The sequence below is a fragment of the Tympanuchus pallidicinctus genome, unplaced genomic scaffold (genome assembly GCF_026119805.1).
Source record: "Tympanuchus pallidicinctus isolate F22 unplaced genomic scaffold, pur_lepc_1.0 scaffold24, whole genome shotgun sequence".
In the NCBI taxonomy this organism is placed as follows: domain Eukaryota; kingdom Metazoa; phylum Chordata; class Aves; order Galliformes; family Phasianidae; genus Tympanuchus; species Tympanuchus pallidicinctus.
This window is the reverse complement of record NW_026294741.1, coordinates 9,476,918-9,489,206: the sequence shown is the minus strand read 5'-3', so window position 1 is coordinate 9,489,206 and position 12,289 is coordinate 9,476,918. Positions and strand designations below refer to the sequence as shown.

Here is a 12,289-nt window from a genome sequence, read left to right as displayed (position 1 = left end):
GTTACGATAGGGAAGAATGCTTTTTCTCTGTCTACTGGGAATCTCCTGCAAAGCCCTGATCCTGTGGTGCATGCAGTTCGTGCATTTGATAGGCAGTTTGATCAGTCTAAGAAGCTTGATTCAGTTTTCCACATTTTGGCTTTGCACTCAGATGAAATTCTGAAAGCAAGTCCTCTGTGCACACGGAAGGATCGTGGATGATTTTGAGCCAATTATTTGGACTCAGTGATCTTTGAAGGTCTCTTCTGATTGAACTGTTCTATTTCATCTTCATTAAGTTAATTGATGAAGTCGAAAGGTAACGAATGCATCCTCTTACCAATACTAGAAAACAAAAGTCAGAGACTGAGACAAATATCCAGTGCAGTCAGGCATCTCACACCCAATGCCTCTGTTGAATCCTTCAGCACAAGGAATTTTATCACGGAGGCAGTGTGCCAGGGCACACACTGCCAGGGCATGTTTGCATGTGAGAACCCTTCTGTCTTGAAGGCATGCCCAGGCTGATGCTTGTCAGCCTACACACCGCATTTTGCTACCTTGATGTCTTGGCCCAGCGCTGGGAGAAACTGTTATCCACACCTCTTCTTTGTCTCTGAGGATCTCACACATCTCTTCCAGTTTTAAAAGAGGTAAAGAGGATGCTATTGCCAAATGGTTTTTGGAATGAATACTAAGTCCAGCAAGAAATACCATCCTTCATTACAAATACACGGGTTCTGCACTTGAATCTGCTTTGCCCAGTATTCCCAAAAGAAACCCACCACCATCCTCCACTTGTCTCCCATTACTGCACCTCCTACAAAGTGCATGGAGCATTTTGGTCTCAGCTCAAAGTTGCAATTTATTGGTCCATGATAGTCTAAGACAGCAAGTTACAGAAGAAAGACAAAGAAGTTTTGAACCCCTTAGTAAAAGGAATCGAGGGGAGAAATTAGATTGTCTCCTTCTGTCTTGTACTTCAGCCTGCCTATATTTTCTCTGGAAACTAAATTGTGTACTCCTCAGAAAACAATAAAAATTAAAAAAAAAAGGAAAGAAAGCAAATCTATTCCAATGCCCCAACACCTTTTTATGTAGATTGGAACCTTTGTGCTATTTCATGCAAAAAGAGGGTTCAAAACCTGTCATTTGACAGCAAGGCTTCCTGGAACCCAATGCATGTGTCGCTGCCTAAGCACACAGTTGGTTTGGTTTGGTTGGTTTGTGATACTGAGCAGTTTGCACAGATCTGGAATATCTTTTCATGCAGTTTCCTTATCAGTGGATTCCATCTCTTTAGAAAGACTTCATGCCAACATGGAGCAAGCATAGACACCGAAAAATAAACAATTACAAGAATCTATCTCAGTATCTTCCCATATCCAGGCTTCTGGGGACTCCTCAGCATTCTTAGTATCAGTCGCCAGACGCTTCTTTTGCAGGACAAGAAAACCCATGTGTTAACAAAGCAGAAAAGGACACGCCATAGCTGTCTTTGTGATTCATTTCCATGGGTTAAGCTGGAAAGGAGGGCCCAACAGCTCAGGCACTGCCTTTGCAGTGAGCAGCAGATTGCTCTGGACATCCCTCCCTGCCGACAGCTGCCTGCAGCCCAACAAGCCTTTCTTCTTCTGGCCCTATGAGGGTGGCATTTACGGAAGCACCTTGTAACACCTTCAATCTGATGATGCCACAGCCCTATGGAGAACGTGACTTAACATCCTCAGGGGAAGTGGGGGCAGAGCTCAGCTGGGATTGTCTGAGCTGTTAATGATGGCAGAGATTTGCACTTGCTCGCAGGCAGGAACTGTCTGCTCTTTGAGGCTGACACCTTGCTCGGTACTTTCCTCCATCCACTTTGACCTGCAGGCTCTGAGGTCCAGCTTTGGGATCCTGCTGCAGTTCACAAAGGAGTCAGGATATCTGTTGGCCCGGAAGATATTTCTTGACACTTTGTTGTCACATATTATTTGTGACAAGGAGATTTGGGCCAGTGAAGAGTGCTGCTGGGAAGTGAAAACCCCTCTGTTCTTCCACCAAAACCTGCAGGAGACATAAGAATGGCACAGCAGATTATTTTCCTCTTGGCTTCTTCTCATTCGAGATCCCTGCAACATTATTTCCCATTAGAAGCAACATATTCTTTTTTCCAAGGCAAATTTTCCAGCTACTCAAAGCATTCAACACCACATCAGCAGACACTGGACATCTCCTCTCTTACCTGTCCCCATCACGTGTGCTGCTGAACTGCGTGCCAATGAGACAAGCCATGAGAGGCCGAGGCCCAATCCTTCCTCCATCCACAAAGGGCTCTGCAAGTGCCCCAACCCAAACATCACTGTTCCTTGGTGTCCCATACAGCCACATGAACTTCTTTGCCACACGGTCATTCTTCAGTGCTCCACCAAGTGACTTCACATCACAGGGCTGGGGGAGCCCACAGAATTTTCTCCAGGAGACATAGCCTGCAAGCTGTTGCATATCGGAGCAAAGAGAGGTCAGCAACACTTCCACCCCCTGGAAAGATTTTTCCTCTTTCCCAAATCTGGATGCAGGTAGGTTCCCAAATCTTTCTAAATTATTCTATACTGCAGTCAATGCCGTTGTCTTTCTGCTGCGCCAGAGCCATTTTCTACAGGTGGAAGAGGAACACTGGATGTTGTCAACTGGCTCATTTTTGTGCACAGCAATAGTTGGAAATAGTTGGAAATAGTTGGAAATAGTTGGAAATTCGCTAGACCTCAACTGGTGGAATGACTGCATCCTGGTGGACAGGGCAGCAGAAATTGGTGCACAATTCAGTTCTCTCTGTGTCTTACCAAATGACTGCTTAAGGAGAGGAAAAGCCAGCAGAGAACTCATGCATTCTCCTTCCTGCCAGACCCAAGAACTAGAAATTCAGGATTCTGCACACCAGTGTTCCCAGAGACAGCATGGAAAATCAAAGCCTCCAATTGAGAGAGGCAGAGCAAACCCAGCAACACCTGACCACACATCTGCATCTCATGCAAAGCCTCCGTCTCGACTTAAATCCCGTGTATCTGAAGCTCCTCAGCACTGTTTCAAAGTGAATCTCATTGCAGCTCCCAGGGTGTCAATGGCACAGCAGCTGCAGGCACTTGCATCAGCCTAATAATGCTGTTAGGCAACAGCACACCCTCGATCCAGTTGTACCAACAACCTGTTTCTCAAGACCATCCTGCAATGCCACTGCACTTGTTTTTCATGTTGCAGGGCCTCATGAGTGGCTTTGACATGCTTTTCTCTTTTTTTTTTTTTTTCTTTTTTTTTTCCTGTGATGCAGTCTTTGGAGATAAAATAGAGTGGGATTTTCTTTTTCACATCCTGCAATGTGCTTTTCTGAAAGGAGTTTCAGCCAAGCACGGGAAGGAGATGTTTCCCAGTGTTCAATTCCACAAGTGCCTGATTTTCACTTGTTTTCCTTTGGAAGCTCTTCTGCCACAGTCAGCTTACCTGGGAGGCCATGATCTCTGCCACACTGCATGTTAAGAGCTAAATCAAGCCCGATCCTGTCAGTCTGCTCAGAGAGGTGATCGCAGAGCCTGTCCACCATCATCTGAGTCTGTGTCATCAGCTGGGCCCTACTGGCCATCAGGTTCCACAGGAAGGGGTCGATGCCAGCTGCAGTGAATCCACAACTGCTGGTGAGCAATGTAGGACGGAAGGCACATGGGGAAAAGGCTCCAGAGAGCAGAGCATGGCCTAGGGCTCATTACAGGCTTCCAGTGCAGGAGAGTCCATTTTCCAGAAAATAAAACATTAAAAAGAAAATACTGCACTTCTTAGAAACTACAGCAATTAAACAACCAGACTGCATACACCTTAATAAGATGGGTGGCATTTGACTGCAGAGAACAGCTGTGTTGGGAAAAGTCTGCCTGCTGATAAAGGTGAGTGAATACAACTAATGCAAACTGCTTTTAAGTTTGGCTGAAGCAGGAGCTCATCCAGAGCGGGCAGGAAAGGCAGAACAAAATAAAGTTACAACCCAGAAGTGCAGGATGGTTTACACGGGTTAGTGGGCAATGTTGGCAGTAGGTGGCAGTTGGACTGGATGATTTTTTCCAACCTTAACAACCCTGTGCTTCCAGTGATTCCAACACAGGACTTACCTCCTTTCACAACATGCCAGACACCAAAAGAGGTTTTGCTGGGTTGCAATCCAGGATATGTGGGCTCAGAAGTTTTGTTTAATCGGCCCACAAACAGGGGAATTGAAGCATGAGCAAAATGAAAGGCCAGAGTGAAGACATCGGACATGCGAGGATCCACCCAGTCCTTGTAGCCCTTGTAGGAAGGAATCCATCTCTGTAAATCTCTTCTCAGAAGAAGAGGCAGGTAGTCCCTGTAGGTTATAATCTAAAGGGAAACAGAGGAAGTGTGAATGATTAATTGCTTCTTCATCAAAGCAATGGGAGAGCTGTCGCTCACATCTATGGTGCTGACATGGATGATACAAACTCCTGTGGGAAGTTGTGTTTGTCCATACAGCAGAGGTTTCATGTGTCTTGGGGATGTTAAGGAGGGAAAAATGCAACTCAAAAAAACCCCATCACCCAATGGAAACCTCTCACTCGCAAAGCCTGACAGGACACCTATGAGACCACAGGACACGGCAGCAGAGCTGGAGGGTGACATGGTGATACCTGTATCATGGCACCCACAATCTTCTGCGCCTCCTTATAGAGCTTCTCCCCATTCCAGTGTGGATTCGATCTTTTCAGCTCTCCGGCCAGGCACTTGTGCTCCTGCACAAAGAGCATGTGCTTGCACGCCAGCTCCAGCATTTCACTTGCTCGAGAGTCACCTAAGTACTTACTTGTACTGCCCAAGGACTGCAGAGGTCCAGTGGAAAGCCATTGCCTGCTGAAGCAGGGGTGTCTTGACTATTGAGTCGAGACAAATGTGGTTGTGCTGAGCATCACAGAGATGGCCAAGAAATGGGGAAGCTTTTTGTTTTGGAGGCTAGGAGGGGCAACTTGAGGCAATCACTAGAAGTAGTCCTCCAGATTCCCATAGCAGAGAGAGACTCACAGCTCAAGGGAGAAGTGAAAATGGGCAGAGGGATGTCCAGATGGCCAAGGGAGGTCTGTAGGTCAGAAGGTGTCCTTCAAACCAGCGGAAACCATGGACTAAACAAGAGGGCAGTCACGATCAAGTTCGTTGGAAAGTTAAAATAAAAGGAAAACAGCTCACAGCTTGAAGGAATAAGTTACAAAAGCATCACGACCAAATATTAAACCCAGCTTCAAACACCCAGGACAGGAAACCTGAGAGTGAGCAGGTGATGATGGAATAGAGGGGCACTCAGAGAGGAGTAAATGCGTGGCATTTAGTTCTGCAGTGAACAGAGGGATTTGCTCACGCATTCAGCACAGAGCCCCTTTCACTACGATCAAAGCCTGCCTGTGAGCGGCTGCGGAAGGACAGACAAAACGAGCACTGTGGCTCCTCCAGCAGGCGGCACCCAGCCGGCGCTGCCAAAGGAGCTCCGGTCCAAAATCGCTGAGCCCTGTTGGGCAGCAGCACGTGGACCCCTTCCTCAGCTCTCAGCAACCGGAAAGACCCAAACAAACACTGACTTTCCAATGGAGTTTGCACGGAGCTGTGAGTTGACAAATTCATCTCCAGCTGATTTCTGTCTACAGATTTATAAGGCCCATTCAGGAGCGTAGTCTGAAAGGCTTAAAGCACTGAAATATTAGGCTGGATATTAGGAAAAGTTTTTCTCCAAAAGAGTGGTGCTGCCCAGGGAGTGGTGGGGTCACGGCCCCTGGAGGTGTTCCAGAGCCATGGAGATGTGGCACTGAGCGACGTATGGACATGATGGGATGGGATCTGAGAAGCCCTTTCCAACCTTAATGACTCTGCAATTCTTTAGTTTTGAGTTATAGCTGCAACAAAGATTAGTCCTTGCCAAAACCACTCTTGCCATGGCTTACCACTGGATCTTAGTTTGTTTAACAAAGAATCACAAATCACAATTCATGTCATGTTAGCCTGGGTTGAAAAAAGTGGTCAAGAAGATGTCAAAGCATGAATGGAGCAGAAGGCCCTGCCAATGGGTTTCGGCCTGTGCTGATGTCCCATACAGCATGCTGCCAGTGATGAGATCACCTCATTCTGCTTTTTTTCTACTTAAATACAGCAAGCATGCAAGCAAAGCAAAGAACCAGAGCTGATGGAATTGGTCTCTGCAGAATTTATCATGGTGTCAGCAGCCAAACTACCTGCAAAAAAACCAAGGGCTTTCCAGCTGACCTTGAGACAGGGCATCCTGGCAGAGGGCAAATATGCCATCATCTTGTCTGAAATTCTGATTAACAGCCAACAAGCCCAGCTGGTTGTTCCTATTCCTCAGCCTGCTGACCAAAGGCTGTTCACAGCCATACACCATGCTGCCATCGAGGAAGGATGGTGAGCATGTTGATCTGCTCTCAAGTGGCTCTGCTGCTGTCGCAAGCAAGAGCAGAGCAGAAGAAAGGAATGCAATCTCTTGTGTTTTTAATCTTTGGGTCGTTGGGTGGGATCTGCAAAAAGATAAGTGAATAATTCATCATCACCTCAGGAGTGCAGAATCTGCACTGTGGTGCTACAGCACAAGAAAAGCCAACAGGAGCCATTTCAGAGACAGTTTTCATGGTAGACAGTGTGGAGAGCAATCCCAAGCCCCAGCTGTGAGGGCTCAGACTGACAGCAGAGATGATTTTGGAAGATCAAATCCCAAATATTCAAGAAAGACTGCAGGTGCCTGAATCTTCTCAAAGAAAGTCCTGTGGATCCCTTCCCTTTTTCCTCCTGTAAGTACATGTTGGAAGAAGAAGCCCATGTGTTCCCATTTCACGTTGCAGTCTAGTGTCAACATCTACTCTATGTTGTGGGCAGTTGCCATCCAGAACTTGTGGTGCTGCCTGGTTCTCAAACACACACTGGGCAAATACTCAGTGAAGTCTTATCCTTTCCTTGGGTGTATTTACTAGAGCAGAGATTGCAGCGTGACTGTTGCGTTTCCCAGCACAATGCTTAGCAACTAGTGAGAGCTGCTCACCACTTCCTCACCCCATAAGCAACCATCAAATGGGCATGAATTTTCTGGGCTACCAACGGGACACCAGCACCCACCAACTCCCATCTCTGATCCACCTGCTGTAAACTGGGTACCATCCATGTTATCATTGTGTTGTACTTCTGAAGCAAAGCCACATCCTTGAAGGAGATGTGGTTAAAGGCTGAAAAAGGGGGAACAGATGGGCTGTGCCTGGCACCTGAGAGCATCCCTGGGACTCAGCACCGCCACCTGAGAGCAGCCCGACCCCTTGGGATGCTCTAGGAGCTGAGCCCTGGTGGGCAGGGACAGGGAGAGCCATCACCATCTGCAGCTGGACGGCCAACACCCTGTCCCCCACATCACCACAAGAGGAAGGCTGGCTGTACCTGGACAGGAGAGCAGGGGGGCAGCTTGGCGCAGCCGGAGTGACAGTGTGCTTTGCCACGGAAGGTGACTCTGGATGGGGATTCAGGACTGAAATCCAGGTGGTGGTCAATAAAGTGACCCCACTGCATGAACGTGAGTGACCACTGCTGGTTAACTTGAGCTGCCCAGGGGAGAAGCAGGCGATCTTGTTTGACACCTTTTGAACCTGCAGGGGATGAAAGCAGAATGTGTCAGAAAATGGCCGTAGGAATGGATGCATCTGCAAAATCATCAACAGAAAATCACGAGGCACGAATTGCTGGACTTGTGTTTTGCAGCCTCAGCCTGCGATCTGTTCAAGCCCTGAAAATACCTAACTCTTGTCCCTGGTTTTTTTCAAGTGTGTCCCAAATATTACCAGTGGGAAAGGGTACCCAAAGGAACACTTTCTTTCTGTCCACCCATGGGGCATCAACACACCATTTTCAATAGTCTGCTGGCAACCATCTGGCCAAGGCTCTGTTGGAAGCTCCTAGTAATGGGTTTCTCCTGCACCAGCAAATGAAAGGACAGCAAAATATTAGTGGCATTAGGTCTGGCTCGGGTGTGACCTATCCTTATCCCAGAATCTAGATCCTCCTCGTGACTGCAGCCATGACCTTCTGAGAATGGAAAGAGACAGGTGGCCCTTTCTCTATTTCTTACATCTGAGGGCTCAGTCATCCCCTAGGCAGGCAGAAATGATCATCCCCTGTCTGACCTCCTGTCTGACCTCCTTCCTCCTCCCAAGGGAACTGATGCCCACAGGATGCGCTCTGCCTGCCAGGTGCTTGGTAAATGGGGAGGGATAGATAACTCTCACGTGTTGTTTATTTGAAAACACACCACTGTCTGGCACAACGTTCCCTTTGCTACACTACGAAAGCTCTGGAAGTGCTGAGAAATAGCTTTTACATTCCACGTAACAGTCACATCCCTCCATATACCCCAAAGATGCACAAGGTAGTCTCGCCAGCCCATGAGTCCAGTGGCACAGTTGGGTTCTGGTGCGGTCACATCATGTACCCAGCCAGGAGGCCAAAAAGAGCATTGACAGCCTGCAAAGGGGAAGAGCTAGCCAAAACCCAGGAGAAAGCAGAAAGATGCTGATGACAGATGTCCTATTCTGGAGGGTCAGTTCCCAACACAGAACTGTTGGCCAACAGGTTCATTCATGTATGACACCAAGAACCCGTGAAGCAAAGCTGTAATTAAAATATTCAAGAATCGAGGAACCAACTGTATGAGTTGTAAAACTAAATAAGGCATCCTATATACGGATCATTTTGGGGGCCATGGTTTTGCTTCTACTGATGACCCATGCATCCCCCCTCACCTGTTGTTGTACTTTCCTGTGATCATTTGGTACCGGCTAGAAAAGTCACAGTTTACTTTCTTATTCTGCTGCTCACATCCTGTGGTCTTGAAAATCACCCCCAGCTGAGCTGGTGGGAGCAAGGTGACCACAGAGGATCAGCGTGTTGGCACTGCTGAGTTTGGGATGTCTCCCAGAGCAGGAAAAGGGCTTCCCTTCTTGTCCTCTTGACACATTCTTTTATCGTAGCACCATCCTCTCGTGGAGGAGCACAGGGGAATGTCACTTAGGGTCATCCTGCTCGGAGCCGTGCCGAGGATGCTCGCTGGAGTGGCAGTCTGCGCCTCCATCGTGTCATTGATCATTTGTGTTCAAGAAAGGTTCACATGTCGCACCGAGGGATGTGGTTTAGTGGGAATATTGGTGACAGGCGGATGGGAGGATGGGGATCTTAGAGCTCTTTTCCAAGCTTGGTGATTCTATGATACTATAAAAGCATTTAAAGCTGTGGTCACATCTGATGTATAATTAGATGCCAAGCTTGTGCAAAAGGGGAATGAGCTTCTAGCATTAAGCCATCTTCTTCCTTTCCTCGCTTCTTCCTTTTTATCTCCACTGCTGATTGCTAGCAGTCTCAGCCAGCCAAGTGTTAGCAATTCTTCCCCCACGGAAGGAGCCTCCAGAATGCATCACCAGTGCCTGCAAATGTTCCTGCAGGAGGTCAGGACTGCCACCTCCTGGGGACAGCGCTGCTCAGCACGGCACGGGCTGCTCTGGTTGGGTGAGCAGGATTGGATCCCGGACCTCCTCAGCCCCTTCCCCTTCCTCGCCCCATAGATCCCCACATCTCCCCACAGCGGCACTGCTCCCAGCAGAGTGATGCCCTGACCTGTGACATTGAAGTCCCCTTTCACGGCCCACACAGCTTTTCCTTCAGGAGGGTCAGGGTGGTTCCCATGTAATCCGCAGCCCGGATGGCAGCCGTGTCCCCGCCCTGGGCTGCTTGAAATATCTCAGGAGCTCTATGGGGTTCAAGGCATCGTTCTCCAGGTTCTTCTTTGTGCCGCGAGGGAGAACAAAGCAACTTCTACAGGACTGAGGTGCGCTCAAGTCACGGTTGGGTCCTGCAGGTCACAGGCTGAGCTCAGGCAGCACGGAGCTCCTGGGTGTTATTTGAACAGCTAACAGAGCAGCCATCGCAGCCTGCTGTAGGGAATTTTAGTGCTGGGCTCGATGATCTCTGGAGTTCCCTTCCAATTCCCAGTTCTGTGATTCTGTGATCTCACAGCCTGCACAGCGGCTGCAGGAGGCTGTGCTGCTCCTGACAGCCCCAGCAGGGCTGAAATCTCCTCGGTTTCCCAGTTCTATCTGCCAGAAAATGGCTGAGCTCATGATTGTCCTTGAGGCAATCCAACTTCGTTCTACTGAGGCCTCCAACTGAAAAAACGCCTACAGGTGCACGTTTCCATCCAGAGGTTCCAAACTCTCCATGTCACCCTACCTTAACCTGCAGCCCTGAAGAGCTCTCAGATGGACAGGTTCTGAGGGGCTTTTGCAGGATGGCTGCAGAAGTAGGAGGTTTATGGGTTGGTAGGAAGCCATACGCTCTCACAGCACAGTGGCTAAAGCTGGTCAGATCCCTCAGAATTCTAACCTCAGCCCACAGTGGTTTGCTCCCTCTGAGCATGACAGCAAAGAAAGGGAATGGAAACCTCAGCAAGTGTCTGAAAGGGAGATTGGAGGTGTTCAAAGCCAACATGAACGAGGATTTGGGCAGCCTGATCTAGTGGGTTGCAACCAGCCCCATGGCAGGGGTGGGAGCTGAACGGCTTTGAGGTCCCTTCCAACCTGAGCCATTCAGTGACTCTAAAGAAGGGCTGTGGCAACTCCGGAACATGACAGAGAAGACCAGAGTGTGGCTGCGGCTAACACACACGAGAGCTGTGCCCAACCCCAATGCTCACCCATCACGTGTGTCCTCGTAGGCACGAGCTGCCTGGCCTCATTCACACTGCTCAACAGGAACGCATCTGACAGCTTCTCAGGCAAATCTCACTGGGGAAATGAAAGAGCAGAGGTGAGAGTGCTTCCCTGTGCTGCAGAGGCACTTTGCACCTCCAGGGCCAGAGCTACTGGCATTGCAGTGCCAATACATCTGTGTATAAATAAGTTTCTCTGGGGCACATAACACAGTTCCTTTGGGGCTTGCCCATCATTGGCTGGCTGTAGCTACAGAACATGGGGGAAGCCCCTACAAGTGTTTCTCTGAGTGGGATCACCTCCAGGGGAACAGAAACCTTCAGAAATCAACACAAAGGGGACAAAAATCTCCAAATTCACCCAATATTCTTTGAACTGTCATCTCTGACGGACCAGGAGTTGATTTGAATTGGGCTGGGAGGACTGCTGAACCTTGGGGATGGAGCTGCTCTGAGATCTGAGCTCTCCTTTAGCATGGTTTTAGGAAATCAGACAGGAAATTCACTGAAAAAACCTGAAAGTGTCAGCATTGCTGGCCCTATAGATACAAACTGACTACTCTTCTCACTGTTTGGGACTCAGCTGCTTACAAGAGTTCAGGTTCTTTTAGACTTAACTTTATCCTTTTTCCTACTCAGAACATGAAGGCCCGTGATCTGCAAAACCTGAGAAAGAGACGATACCATAGGAAGAAGATACAGATTCCAGGAACAGGATGAGCATCACCAGCAACACCAAGAAGCAGGTTTCTGCCTTCATCCCCCCAAAGAAAGGTAAGAAATGAGGAAAATCAAAAAGCCATGCATCCGACCATGAATGGTGCAGATGGAACACATTAGGGGAGCACACAAAGTGGCTCCTTCCCAATGCAATGCTCCCCTACTATGTGCACTGCCCAGCAAGGCCTTCCCATGCAGCAGCAGCAGCATCTTCCACGAAAGCAAAAGCGAGCGTGCAACGGATCAGATTCTAACCTGCTGTCTTCTTCTGTCCTCACTGTGCCTCTGTGGCCACGCTTTTATCTGCAGCAGGTTGTTATCTGATGTGGGATATCTGAGCCATGGGGAACTGCCCCCCGGGTTGGTGGGGCCAAAGCAGAGCAGCACCCGCAGCCCAGCCCAGCTCCCAGCAGGGGCTCCTGTGTGCCCCACAAATGGTCCTGCACACCCACCGGGACGAGGCAGCACCCTGCAATGGTTTGGGGGTCATGGGATGCCTGATGGGAGTAGATTCCTCTCCCTGTCGTCATCCTTTACTGCTCTTAAAGGCTGAAAAAGTCTCAGGAGTGGAGGTGTCAGCTCCAGGGGAGATCTGCTCATCACTCCCCATCTCAGCTCCCCATCCTGTCCTGCTCTTTTCCCCTTCTGTGGTCTGGATGGGCTCACAAATGCCATTCCTTGTGCTTTATGCTTCCCTGCGCAGGCAGAAGCAGCAGGAGAGGAACCTGGCTGATGGTCTGACCACCACCAGCCTCCAGCAACAGATCCTGAGCTCTGGGCAGCTCAGGTTGGGGTTTTCTCTTGCCCAAATTGCCCTTG

General features: G+C 49.0%; 1 pseudogene; it reads right to left on the bottom strand.

The window, feature by feature from the left end:
• Window positions 1-1,121: 1,121 nt before the first annotated feature.
• On the bottom strand, window positions 1,122-12,162 carry LOC128083640 (eosinophil peroxidase-like; annotated as a pseudogene).
• Between the last annotated feature and the right edge of the window lie 127 nt (window positions 12,163-12,289).